The sequence below is a fragment of the Heterocephalus glaber genome, unplaced genomic scaffold (genome assembly GCF_053883595.1).
Source record: "Heterocephalus glaber isolate CG9 unplaced genomic scaffold, H.glaber_assembly_v1.0 deba00001688, whole genome shotgun sequence".
In the NCBI taxonomy this organism is placed as follows: domain Eukaryota; kingdom Metazoa; phylum Chordata; class Mammalia; order Rodentia; family Bathyergidae; genus Heterocephalus; species Heterocephalus glaber.
In genome coordinates this window covers 9,935,621-9,950,399 of record NW_028258413.1, presented here as the reverse complement: position 1 = coordinate 9,950,399, position 14,779 = coordinate 9,935,621, and positions in this window count along the sequence as shown.

Below are 14,779 nucleotides of genomic sequence, written 5' to 3'. Positions count from 1 at the left end.
GACCAGAGGCAAAAATGGAATTATATCTCAACATGCCATAACCAGCCTGTAGGCAAGAAAACTAGGCCTTATCATAATTTAATTGAGAAATGATTTTTCCCCAAAATTATGTAGAATTGCTCCAGACAAGCTGGCAAGCATGAAATACACTAGTCATTTGGGGCTGGGGCAGCTGCACACTGAGGCAAAGGTGTGTCCCAATGCATGGTTCTACTTCTTGGGAGCTCAGGGGCCTCATGAGAAGGTGAATGCACTCATGGCACTGCCCTCCATTCCTCTCCAGCTAGTGGGGTGATGGAGACCACCCTGAGAGAGCTGCAAATTCATCAACTGGCGTTTCATATTAAGAGTCTGGGTCTGCCTGTTAGCCCACAGTGGCTGCCTGAAGAGCCAGCAGCTGGTGTGTGGGAAAGGAACAACTCCCCATGCCACCGGTCACAGTGGAGGTCTCAGTGATCCATGACACTGTGACATCTTGAATGGCAGGACAGTAGTGCAGCTAAGGGCACCATGACTCATACAGAAAATGCCTATAGAGGCAGAAATTAATCCATGGGAAGAAACAAATTTCCCATTAATCAATGATCTGATCCTATTAGAATTCCTGTTCCCTTGTTGCCAGGAGCCTGATTGAGTCAGTGGTCTCCACCTCACTGCTCCTTGCACCGCCCTTTACCCCTTCTAGAAGCTGCGTTCAGTAGGTAGTGGCAAGCTCCAGGAGATGGTGTCTTAGCCAGATAAGAGCTTTGGCCGTCCTGGGCCCCCATTTAGGCATTAAGATCTTCTCTTGTCTTTTTCTTTAATCCGTCCGCCGTACTCTTGGTCAGGTGACTGGGGGTCTGAGCACCCTCCGATAGTGAGGGGACCCAAGAGACTCCCAAATTATCCCCATCTTGCCTGAAAGCAGCCCCTGCCCTTCACTCTATCATTAAAAGTTCGAGTCTGGAATCTGAAGCCTCTGAGAATGCACAGTGAGTCCAAAAACATGAGGTCACTGACTGAACAGGACACCACACTGAGGAGACACGAACAGCCAGGCCTCGAAGAGCTCTTCCCAGGGCACAGATTTGCACTTTTCTATTGTGCTGTCCCAAGGAGGACACGGTGGCTCTCTGGGCTCCTGCTGAAGAGCCTTAGGGTGGCCCTCTCTCCTCCTCACGGGCCCCTCCAGCACAGAGCCGACAGCCTCCGGTGAAGAGCTGGCACTGCGTCCTAGAGCACCTGCGGTTTGTTCTCAGCTGTGAGCCTAGAATCTGGGGAGGGCTAGCAGTACAGGTTGCTCCCACCCTAGCTGTCAGAGTGCTGCAGCCCACAGATCTTTCTCCCCCGAGGGCACCTTGGTATCTCTGAGGACCCCGCACCCCAGCTCATACCTCAGAGTCCACTCTGACAAGCCCCCATGTGATACAGGAGCACATTAAAGTTTAAGAAGCTCTGAGAGATGTTCTGGAGGTTGAGAGAGGATGCATGGGCCCCAGAAAGTGCACCCCATTCTATTCCTTAGTAAGTTTAGTTGAAAATCCCCAGGGCCCATGGGCCGTCAGTCCTAGGGTCACTGTACCAGTTTGGTCCTCCACCTGCAGGTGCAGCCACCTCCCTGCCCAAGGGAAGGTCTGTCCCGAAGTCCCTGAAGGGACAGGAGCCCACGATGATCCTCAGGCCTTGCCTACAGCTCTGCTGCTCTGTTCTCCAGGCACCCTCTCCTCAAGCCTCCACAGTTCTAATGCCACTGCAGACAGCAGCACGGAAGAAGACTGCTGTCCCCTGGGGGTCTGCCCTTCTTCGAGGCCATCAGTGTCCCCGCCTGGCAGGGGAGCTCATTCCCTTCACGTGCCACCTCAGTGCTCGAGCTGGCCATGAGAGAGACAGTTGAGAGGAAGGGGCACCTGTACCATGGTAGAGGGTAAAGTAACGCCGGCTGATGCTCAGTGGCAGTGTTGAAGATGAAAATGAGCTCCAAGTGTCTGTGGTGCAACAGTAAGTTTTCTCTAAAAGGTGCCGTAGTGTGAACTTCTCCCCCTCCCCAAGGGACTCTGGGAAAGTCTACCATTGACGAGTCTTTGGTGAGAGCTAACCTCAGGAGGCCCTGTGGAGCCAGGGGCTGGGTGGCGTAGTCAAGGAGAGTCGGCCAGGCGCACATCCCGGCATGAGCTGGACTTCAGTGGCAGCCAGAAGTCGGGGGACAGGAAACGTAGAGCCTGTGCCTCCTGACTCACTGGAGATTTAACTGGATTACTGCATCGCTGGAGTTGCCAGGACATGTGGGGTACGGACTCGGAATAATTATTTTTATTTCGAATAATTTAAGGAAACGATGACCTCAGAAGTTGAAGAAAATCACTTAGGAAAAAATAATCATGCCCTTTCCTTCCAGGACATAAGAGTCACCTAGATCCCGTGATCTGGTGCCAGGAGCAGCCATGGCCTCAGCCAGACGGCCTGGCCCTGAAGCCAGCGTCACTTACTCTGAGAGGCCTTCCTCATTATCTCTGGAATCTGTCCCATCCTTTCCATACCCATGCCCCTGTCAGGCTGACTCTGCTTGTGACCCCTGAGCCTGGATCAAGTTCAAGAACCCCTGGGGTGGGAGATTCTCAGCGCTGAGGAGAAATCCCTGCCTCCAAGAGGAGCCTATGGAGCCCCCACCTGCTGTGCCCTGCTGGGCCCCTGAGTTGCAGCCTCCCTCACAGAGGCAGGAGTGGGAGGTCCCGCAGGGAGAGACTTGGCCCTTCCTCTGCCCGGCTCCCGTCTTTCCTGTCCATGGCCCCAGGAGCTGAGCACTCTGTGGCGTGGACAAGGTAGCCAGGACGAGTAGTCATCACTGGCTGGGTGTCCAGGGCTTGGTTTCTAGGCTCACACCTTGCACCACTTCCTGGAGCCCACATGCCCTTCCCCATGCCAGGGGTCTGCAGGCTCCCACTCTGCCTTCCCAGCCCAAAAGCACCTGGGCAACCTTCAGAGACACGAATTCCATGGCTGAGGTGCAGCTCGGGGCAGAATGCTGCTGGGCACTGTGACACCCTGGGCTCTACCGTCAGCACTAGGCTGGCTGCCTTCAGACCATCCTGGGAGGCCCTGCCCTCATCTCTGACCTTGGTCTCCACCCTTGACCATGGTCTCTGCACCCTGACTCCTAGTTCCCCCCTCCAGGCTCCCCTAAAGCTATTCCTTTCTCCCCAACATCTACAGATTCTTCCCTTAAGGAGAGTTCATCCTTTTGCTCAGCACATCCCAGTCTGTCATCGGTGGCACCATCTTGGTCAGTACTCTTTTCTAGTTTCCCTGATCCCATTGCAATGTTTTTGCTGAATACCTCTTCCAGCTCTTAATTCTGCCCTTCCTCCTGCTCTACCTCCCACTAGGCCTTCTGGGGGGAAAATCACCTTTTAGTAGCCTCTTGTATAGAGATCAAAAGCAAAACAAGAAAACCCTTACAGTTTAAGGAAAACGTCTCTTTAACCACCATTAAAGTATTTAAAATGCCCGAGATCCCATATTCACATGATTAACAGGAAAACCTCAGACCATGGGCCAGCAAGGAACCCTGACAAAATCTACTTTAAAATTGTTGCTGTGGCTCTTTCATGTTCCCTATAAAGAGGGACCTAGTCCCAAACTGTCCACTGCAGTTCCTAGAACCCTGTTCCCTGTTCCCATTAAAGGCCAGAATTCAGCTTTAGTAGGCTTGTTGCTGCTTACATTCCATGTTTTCAGTAAGAAACGAAATGATATGAAGGTTCATGTTTACTAAACAGGTTAAGAAAAAAAGCAAGTCCCTAACACATACTGCATTTGCAAGAAAAAAAGTCATTCTTTAGGAATAAATAGGAGTTTCAGATTTACATGGTTTTGCCATTCGTATCCTTTTAGTTGAGCTCTCAAAGCTTTAAAAGGAAAGGAGAGAGAAGTCAATAAATTATGGAATGCCTACATGAGGTTGGCGTGGTGTCCTCTGTGCGTGCAGGGTGGCTCTGACTTCACCCAGCTCCCTTGGTGAGGAGCTGCTGGGTCTGGAGGGGACAGGGACAGCTGGTCGCGGGCTGAGTGGCATGGGTGTCCAGGCTGCCCCCTCGTGGCTACACCCTCATGGCAGGATCTGCCTGGGCAGGGGCAGAGGAGGAGCCCAGCACGCATGCATCGCTGACTCGAAGACTAAGGCCACCAGGTGGCGAGAGAGCACTTTCCTGTAATGTGTGCTCTCTCCTGGCCTGCTGCACTGGTGCAGAAATGTGTGCTCTTGCCCAATCTTCCACACTCAGGCTCCAAATAGATAAGTAACCTAGAGCCGAGCTTCAAAGTTCCAAGGGAAACAGAACGTTTTGTGATTTTACTTATTTATTTATTTATTTTCATTTTGTGATTTTAAAAACAGCAGTGAGGATTTTTACGTCTATATTCATTGAGGAGATTGGCCTGTAGTTTTCTTTTTTAGTTGCATCCTTGTCTGGTTTTGGGCTCAGAATGATACATGAGTTTGGAAATACTGTCCCTTTCGGTTACTTTGAAGAGTGTGAGGAGTTATCGGTGAGAAATGTTGGTCCATAAGGGCTTTGTAGAACGCAACAGTGAACCCGTCAGGTCCTGGGCTTTTTTAATTGGCAGGTTTTTCATTATTGCCTCAATTTCATGGCTTCTTATTGGGTTGCTCAACATTTTTGTGTCTTCTTGGGTTAGCTTTGGTAATTGGTACGAGTATAGGAACCTGTCCATTTCCTCAAGATTTTCCAATTGGTTGGAATACAATTTTTCATAGTACTGTAGTCACTACAGTATCTTCTTGATTTCTGTGGTGTCTGTTGTGATTTTCACCTTTTTCACATCTAATTGCATTATTCTGGGTCTTTCCTCTCTTTCTTTTGGTAAGTTTGGCTGAGGGTTTACCTATTTTATTTATTCTTTCAAAGAACCAGCTCTTCAATTCATTTATTCTCTATATTATTTTAGCCTCAATTTCATTAATTTCTGCTCTGATTTGTATAATTTCCCTCCTTAATTTTGGTTTGTGCTTAGACTGTTGTTTCTCAAGTATCTTGAGGTTCCTCCTTAGATTATTTATTTTAGCTCATTCTGTTTTCTTAATGTGAGTATTGATTGCAATGAACTTCTCTCTAAAGTAGTTCTCATTTGAGTAAGGAAAAGCATAAATAAAGAGTAAAATAAAGGATAAACAGCAAAATAAAGCAAACGGGAAGAGGTCCAGGAGGCCATGAGGAAGGGGAAGTAAAAAGAGATAAGTTGTGTCATGTACATGTACCTAATACCCACAATGAATGCAAACACTGCATGTCACAAACATGAACTAAAAATAATAATAACAATAATAATGAAAATGGGGAAGGGGGTTAGAGACAGAGGGAGGGAGGTGGGTGGGAAGGGGAAGGGAATTAAGAGAGAATTGATCTGTGTTATGTACACGGACCTACTCCCTGAAATGCATGTAAACTTCATGTACTCCAAACATGTACTAATAAAAAAAAGAATTTTGTTATTAAACTTAACAGAGTCACTTAACAAAAAAACAGCACTGAGATTCCTGACTGCAGTGCGTCTGGAGTCAGGAAGGAAAGCAGCTCACTGGTTCAGATGTGGGGAGCCCCCACTCAGCCACAGTAGGAGCCCAGGCAGGTCCCCATTTCCCACCCTGGCTATCTGACCTGTCCCTGGGGAGCTGGGGTCGGTTCTCTCTGAGATTCTCCCCAGGAAGTGTGCTGAGGCCCTTCCTGTTCAGTTTTAGCTCCCGTCTGGGGGCGCCAAATCGATCTCAGGACTTGGCAGGCCTGTCCCCCGCCCTGTGCCGTGGTCAGTCCGGGGTTGACCCACGCTCGCAGCTGACTCCACCCTGGTGCGTCCCGGAACCTGGGAACCCCAAAAAGAGCAGCTGGCCAGTGGGTGAAATAATCTTTACTATCTTCACTGACATCAAGTGAAGTTCCACCAAGAGGACAGAAGAGGACTTGGCTAAAAATACCTGGCCTGCCTTGGTTTACTTGCATTAGTGACCACTTTTGCAAACTGAGGTATGATAGCTGGTGGGTTTGAGGTCCTGTTTTGGTCTGTGCTCTCACAACGCAGAGATGTGTGGCGCGATTAATTAAGGCCTTTCCAGATAGATGGTGCTTCAGGCCACCAATACAAACAGCACTTGTCACCCTGACCCCTGAATGCAGACGTCTGTACATGTTCAAGACGCAGTGTCTTAAATTGGAAAAATAAAGGCATGGCAGAGAGGAGCATAGCACCACTTAATCCATTTGCTTTACTTACTAACAAAGTGCCCTGCAGTTCTAGAAATTAGTGGGCCTGTAAGACACAGGACTGTACTTAAGCCACACCTCCATGTATTTTCTTCAAATGATGGGAATGCTGTTGCATCTGAATCATGTTGTTCCACTTTCATGAGCTCTTTTGCTAAATACAAATGATCTCAGCCTCCACATAAAGCACATTGTTGTGCATACGTGTGGGAGAGCTTCTGAAACATCACATTAAGAAGGACAAAATGGAAACAAGGCTTTTGTACATAGGGAGGGGAGGGGGCTTGAGGGGGGAATGGGATAAAATGAAATAAAATTTTTTAAAAACCATCACATTAGCAACAATTAAAAGGAATGTGAAAAGTACTTTAGGGTAACTCTCCTCCAAATGAAGCAGGTATTTTTTTCCCCAGTGAAACACAAAGGTGGGTAGGAAGTTTGCCCAGTAAGAACTGAAAAGCAGTAATGAGACAGAGCAGTCTGTCTGTTTTCATGACCCTAGAAAGCAGCAGCTCCAAGCGCTGCCAGTGATGAACATATTTACCAGCAGGCTCTGCACGTCTGTATGGACTTGATGGCTGTGTCCCCCAGAATTCATACATGGAAACCCAGTCCCCAGCGTGGTGGAGAGGACGAGGTCATGACGGTGTAGCTTCATGAGTGGGACCTGTGCCCTTGTCAGTGGCTCCAGAGGACACAGTAGGAAGACATTGTCTGTGGACTGGAAGCAGGCCCTCCCCACGCACAAGTCTGCTGCGGTCCTGTGATCTTGCACTTCCAGCTGCTCGAACTGTCAGAAGTCAATTTCTGCTGTGCATGAACCACCCAGGCTGTCCTCTTCTGTTGTAACAGCACACAAACCAGCTGAAACGTTCTCCTCCCTCAGCCACCTACTCTTCTCTTTCCATACTGTTGGCCTCTGCTGGAGCTTCTCAGTGGTGGACAGCACACTACTTCCTACAGTTTAGAAAATGAGTTTCCTACTTTGTGTCTCCTGACTATCAAAGTGATATTTTATAATCTAGAAAGTAGAGAAACAGTATAAAGAAGCATTTAAAGAATTATCCATAATTCCTTATTCAGAGCTACTTCTAGGGTGGTTAATGCCATCTACATTTTCTTCTTCTACATTTCTTCTTCACATGATTGGAGATCTTTTCTATGTTTATACTAAAGTTCTATAATAAATCACATCTTTAAAGGCCACATAATAGTCCACTCTATGGATTGCCGTATATTTCTTTAAAAAGCATCTCACTGCTATTGCAATGCATTCTATTTGTTTGATTTCTAATGCAATCTTTCACTTACATTTTCATTTAATTTCTCCTCAACTCTTTTCTCTTACAGCTCGCCATGCCTTTGAACTTACTTTGCACTGAAAACTTCATTCAAGGTTAGATGCCTGGGCAACTCTCCTGTTGAAAACTCCTCCCACTGTGGTGAGACCCCTCAATGGGGCATCCTCGCGAGTCACATACACTAAGCTTACTTCTTGTTTCACAGAGATTCTGTCCCCAGCTTCTGTTTCCTCTGTAGTTTCTTTCCAGATTTATTGACCATCATATTGATATGCCAAATGGTCAATTATCAGATTTAATGACTACTGGATTTTTCCACCATCCTGGTTGTGATGTACATGATGTCATTTATCTCTGGTTTTACACACTTTAGTTTACAGGAGCTCCTGAATCAGTTATGTAAGGAAACACAATAACCAAGCCACAGACTCATCAGGAGAATCAGATGGACTCTGAACCGTTTGCGGTGCTATTTGTTGCTGCTCATGTTATATACAATGTCCCCAACCTCTTTTTCTGTCGTATTTCACTGATATTTCTCTCTCTCTTTTTTTTTTTTTTTTTTTTTTTGGTACCGGGGATCGAACTCAGGACCTTGAGCTTTTGAGGCAGGCAGAGGAACCACTGAGCTAAATCCCCGGGCCCTCATTGATATTTCATAGTAAGCAAAAAAGCTATCGAAACCTCCAACATACAAAAACCTTTCACATAAACGCATATACACTCCCTCTGTGCTGTTCTTGAGGGACTGATTTGAAGGCCCCCAAATCTTTGTGTGCATGGGAGCTGGCAGACACTGCCAAGAGATTCACAGTCCCCTCTCCTCTTCCTGGCAGCAGCCTGGTGTTTTCCCAGCCTCCCTTGCAAGGGGGTGGTCTGGCCTCACGAATGAGCTGACCTCAGAGGACTGTGAATGCTTACGGGTGTTTCTTGCTGGCCTGACCCATAAGAACATCTCCTAACTGGGTTTACGAAACTCCAAATCACTCTGAAATTCATTTGTTAAAGATGACACAGCCAGCATCAGTGGGGCGTTTGAAAGACTGTGGTGACAAGTCCCACTGACCAGAACAAATATTCTAGACAGTATGGGAATAAAAAAGACATTTTCCTTGTATTGAATGATTAATTCTTAGGTCACCAGAAATAACAATTCAGCACACCCTGACCAACAAAGGAAAAAGTGAAAATGGTAAACATTACCTAGGATGGAAAGTCCTGGGCCAGCCATTCACCTTTCGGCAGCTCCACCCCGGGCTTCTGACCCTTTCCAGTGCAAGGGCTGGAAGCCCACAAACTACATTTTACTGATTCACTTGTCAAGGCCTCCCAGAGACTGGAGATAGGAAGGACCTTTTTCTTCTTCTTGCTTTGGGCAGGCCTCTAACAGCAGGAGCAGTGAGAAGCTGTGGTGGGTGGCTGCAGGCTTGGAAGTGTCCTGACTGTGTTTGGCCAACACAAATTCTTTTTCTCCTGCTGCCAATTCCTGGCAAGTTCTTTAACACTTCTGAGTTCCAACTTTCTCATCTACTAAAAAATAACAAAAATAATACCTGCTCTGCATCATGAACATACCGTGTGTAATTTATAGATACAATGAGGAGGCCTCCTAGATAAATCTCCTCTTGCTGGTCATGCATTTCCCTTTCTAGACTTTCCAGAGCCTACCAAAATATTTCTAAATCCTGATCCAGTCAAATAAGTTAATTATTTCTTCTTTTGAAAAAGACTATTGTAACCTGCTACCAACAGAGAGAGTTGTTTCTTTGTAACTGCAGAGGGTAATTCTTAGGCAAGGGTGAAGCCTTCCTTGTTTCAACACTACCTGTGGGAAACACCACCAAAGGCCCTCTCCTGGTTTCTGGAGGAACTGACGGGACACCAACGACGGGCGTGGACACGGAATCCATGGTGGACCAAGTGAACGGCGACCCTCATGTCACAGGGTGATGTTCCTTGACTTGTACTCACTCACTGTCAGGCCTCTCTTAAAAGAGGTGGGACCTCAGCCCTGGCCTCTGATCCTCCCCCAGTTACTTCCGGAAACAACTGGCTTTTAGTTTCAATTCAGCACTCTATTTAGACAAATGACTTTGCATGGTTACCCGCAGTGAATTTATAGTGTCATTGTTTTTAAGATATTCTTGCAGTGAAGAAAAATGTGCTTGAGGAAAATCAGACAAGTCCTCCTGGTATTTCCTTGTGTGTGGACTGTCCTGTGTGCTGAAAGCTCAGCTGAACTACACATTAGATGCTTAGTTGTGACGGGCAAAATGTCTCCTGGGGGTCAAGACTGACCCCCACCCATAGCTACTGTTTCAGATCCCATGGATATTACATTTGTCAAGTTCTCCAGAGAAACAGCGCCAATGGGATGTGTACATGGAAACCGATGGACAGAGATAGAGATGGAGATGGAGATGAAAGAGACGGATGGATGGATGACAGATAGAGAAAGATAATAGATGGATGGAGGGATGATAGGTAGATTGGAGAGAGAGAGAGAGGGGGAGAGAGAGAGAGAGAGAGATGGGAAGTTGGCTAGTGCAGTTATGAAGGCTGGAAAGTCCAATACTGCAATCCTGCAGAGTGGGCCAGCAGGCTGGAGGCTGGGAAGGCCGCTGTAGAATCAGAAAGAGCTGATGCTGCCCATGAAGTCTGAAGTCATCTCCTGGAGAACAGTCCTTCTGCTCTGCCCAAATCTTCAAATGCTTGCACGAGGCCCACCTACATTACAAAGGGTGTGATCTGCTTTATTCTGATACAAATGTATCATGTACCCTGCACCATGCCAGCTGTAGGCTCACCACCACTGGCTAGGCAATGACTCATCTGATAGGCAAGTGCTTTAGCTGCCCATCACAGGGTAACAGACCCCAAAACTGGCCTAAAGACAACAAACATTTGACTATGTGCAAGGGCTCTCAATTCAAGGAGAAGAGGGGATGCTATCTCTGCTCTCTGGTTGTAACATTTGGGAGTGGCTTGAGTGGTTAGTGGCCAGCACCATGTGCCCAGTGTGGGTGGCCTCCAGCTGGGACAATGAGCAGGGCTCATTGGGGACTTGAAGACAACACACAGGAATACTCCACAGGGCCTGGGCTTCTTGCATCACCCGAGGTCCCAGAAGGGAAATCCAAAGGGAGTCCTGGAGAGGGGGGAATCCCAGGAAAGCATAAGAGAACCAAAAGCCCCCCTCTGAGCAAGCCCTGGACATCAGACAAGGTGGTCTTCCCCACAGCCTGTGGTTGCAGGGGAGTCATGGATGCCCCACCTCTTGGCAACCAGTATTGAGGACACAGTGCAGAACAGAAAAGTGTGTGTAATGGGAGTCAGATACACAGATAGAGACAGATGATATGGGTAAAAATTGCCACAAAATAAAGAAATATTTCATAAAATCTCAAGCAGAGATAAACAGAAGCACTATACAAAATATGCGGGCAGAGGGCCAGGGATTTAGCTCAGTGGTTCTGCTGCCTGCCTCACAAGCACAAGGTCCTGAGTTCGATCCCTGGCACCAAAAAAAAAAAAAAGAAAAAAGAAAAAATATATAGGCAGAAAATAGGTGCAAGGGACCTTTTGTGGGTGATGGAAATTGAATCATGCTCTCTCAATCTAACAAATAAAGTCCCATCTTAAGGAAGACATTAAGGAAAAAATGATTTATGTGAATACAGTGCATGCAAAAATATTTTAATCAAGACCGGCAAAAGCCAGGCATGGTGGCGCACGCCTGTAATCCCAGCTCTCGGAAGGCTGAGGCAGGAGGATCACTGTGAGTTTGAGGCCAGCCCAGGCTACGTAGTGAGTTCAGGGCCAGCTGGAACTACAAAGGGAGAGACTCTGCCTCAAACAAAAAAAAAGACAGGCAAAGTACATTATGGGAGGAGAGATGCATAGCAGCACGGAAAGTCACCTCACCCAAGGCACAGAAGAAAACACATCCTAAGAAGAGGCAAACTTTGCATTGAGTCATGAAAACCCACATCGGGCACCAGTTATCAAGGACCCCGGCCAAGAGTCTCAATCTCCTTCAAGGCAATATGATACAAGGCAAGAAAGACACAGAGACAAGAACTGAGGAACTGGGGAACTGAGATGGACCTGCCAAGCGTGCAGCAAGGACCTCAAGCAACCAGGACTGCCAGTATTTATTGACCACACAAGCATGGGTAAGAACAGAGTAAGGGTATGTGTGTGGTGTCTGGTGACATCAGCTGACACAGGCAAGGGGGATAAGCCTTTTTTTTTGGTACTGGGGATCAAACTCAGGACCTTGCGAGGCAGGCACCAGAACCACTGAGCTAAATCCCCTGCCCTAGAGAGATTTCTTTTTTTTCTTTCTTTCTTTTTTTTTTTTGGTAGCAGGGATCGAACTCAGGAGCTTGTTCTTGCAAGGCAGACAGCAGCACCACTGAGCTAAATGGCGGGTCCAAGACATTCTTGCACAGAGAGCAGAACAAACCAAAAGCAGGTCGAGGCTGACTAGTAAGCTACTAAAACAATGTGGTTTGGAGCCACATAGTCCTGGGCCATGATGTTATCTCACTGAGAAGCCCTGCAGCTTTGCAGACTAGGATTTGGGTCTCAGTTACAGCTGTTGGCAGTGAAGCTATAGACCAGCCCACATGCCCTCCGAAATGCTCCTGTGAGTCACGTAAGCTTCAGTCTGGCTCTGAAGGCAATGTGGTCAATTATAAGCAAAGAACGCCTGCTCCATATTGCTGCCTGCTCCGACTTTGGTCAGGGAGGTCTGCCACAGCATTGTCCTGCAGAGCTCAGGAAAGCTGCCTAAGAGCACAGGTATTTTTTACCAACCAAATGCAATCTGATCTTAATTTTTGTCCACCTTGAGGATGAGTCAAGAAGGCAACATGGACACATAGCTTCTGGGAAGTGGCCTTGCATTGTGCTGGACTGGGAGAATCACTGTGGAGTTCAGAGACCTCATCCTTAAACCTCCTACCCCATTTCTTGCCCTGTTAGACTCACTCTTTCTTTTGCACAGGATTCTAAGAGTCTCTGATGTTAGGCTGTAGACATAGGCGCACATGACTGATGGTCGGAGGAATTCAACAGAATTATTTGCTTAAAATCATCACTGAAAGAAAACATTCTAAATTGGGAAGGAGTCTGATGTGACCCTTGTCTTAGTCACTTTCCTTGTGGCTGGGACAAAACACTCACTATCCACAATTTAAAAGAGGAGAGGTTTGTTTTGGCTCATGGTTCAGAAGTCTCAGTCCATGTTCAGCAGGGTTAAACACAGACAAGGCATGGCAGAAGGCCCTGGGCAGAGAAGAGCTGCTCACCTCGTGCCCACCAGGAAGTGGAGAGAGAAAGGAGGAGCAGGGAGGGAGATGCACCCTTCCAGGTCACACCCCAGTATCCACCTCTTCCTATCGGGCCCCACCTCCTAACAGCAAGTCAGCTTAGTGCCCCCGTGGTCCAGTCCTCTTCCAACAGCCCTGCCTAGGCACGAATGAGGCTCTTGGGGGCATTATCAGTCTAACTCGTAACAACACATTACTCCACAGTGAGACCTAGAGAGAGGTCTAGAGAGAATGCAAAGGATTCCTATACAGCCTCAGCCAGCTCCCTTCAGGTACTGTGTTCACCTTGTCTGGATGTGGCTCTAATTCACTAACTTTAGAAGGTGAGTCACCTCCAGCCAGTGAACCTCCAAACCACTCATATTTCTGCTCTACACCCTCAGAGTGAGCTGGCACAGAGGCCTGGAGAGAAATAAGGATAATACACAGAAGACAAGTCGCTATCCCTGGCAACTTTGGAGATCACACACATAGACTGAGTGTTGGCCACAGCAGTCTGGTGCCAACCCATTAAATGGTGAGGGTGGAGAAGCAGGCAGTGGTGGGATTCCACACAAGAGTGAAGAGGAGCACATGCCAGGGACCAAGGACGGGTCAGTATCCCATGGGTCTTAAAAGCACAGGGCCAAGGCCAGCAGAATGATCCCAAGGAGGGGTGAGGACAACAGCCAGAACAGTGGAGTGACCAGATGCAGAGGCCTGTGACCAGGTGTGGCCCACACTACCTCTTGCCACCACTCGGATGGATGTCCACCTGCCCGGCTGGCATTTCCACTCAACTGTTTTGTATTTCTCAGTAACTGAAATTAACTTTCACAAAGAATCAACAACTGGGACCTCATCAAATTAAAAAGCTTTTGCACAGCAAAAGAAACCACCAACAGAGTAAAGAGATAACCCACAGAATGGGAAAATTTTGACTAGGTATTCCACAGACAAAGGACTAATTTCTAGACTCTATAAAGAATTAAAATATATTAATATATTAATATTATATTGACATCAATATTATATTATAATATATTATATAATTATAATTCCATTATATTTATATTATATTAATTATATATTAAGAAGATATGAAGAACTAAAAAAAATCAAATGCCTCCCAAATTTGAAGATCCAATCCAAAACGAATTGACACTTCTGAGTTGAAGTATAAATAGCAAATAAATATATGAAAAAATGTTCAATATCACTGATCATTCGAGAGATGCAAATGAAAGCAACTCTGAGACTCCATCTCACTCCAGAAAGAATGGCTACTATCAAGAAATCAACCAATAACAAATGCTGGTGGGGCTGTGGGAAAAAAGGAGCCCTTTTCCACTCTTGGTTAGAGTGTAAATTGGTACAACCAATAGGGAATTCAATATGGAGATTCCTCAAAAAATTAAAACTACAGGTTTTATTTGACCCAGTTATTCTCCTTCTAGGCATCTTCCTGAAAGAGTTAAATGCATCATATCACAGTGATATATGCACACCCATTTTTACGGCAGCACAGTTTGTAATAGGTAAACCTTGGAAACAGCCCATATGCCCATCAACAGATCAATGGAAAAAGAAAATGTGGTTTTTAAGGTTTTTGTTTTTTTGTTTTTTTTTTTTTGGTTCCGGGGATTGAACTCGGGTCCTTGCACTTGCGCAGCAGGCGGCAAAACCACTAAGCTAAATCCCCGGCAAAATGTGGTTTTTATATATAATGTAGTACTACTGTGCCAAAAAGGAGGATAAACGGGAGACATTCTTAAGTAAATGGATGCACCTTAAGAACATAATTTTAAGTGAAACAAATTGGATACACAAGTTAAAATATTGCGTTATTTCTCTTGTGTGAGAAACTCAAAGGGTAAGTAAGGATCATAATGGAGGATAGATGTTGGGA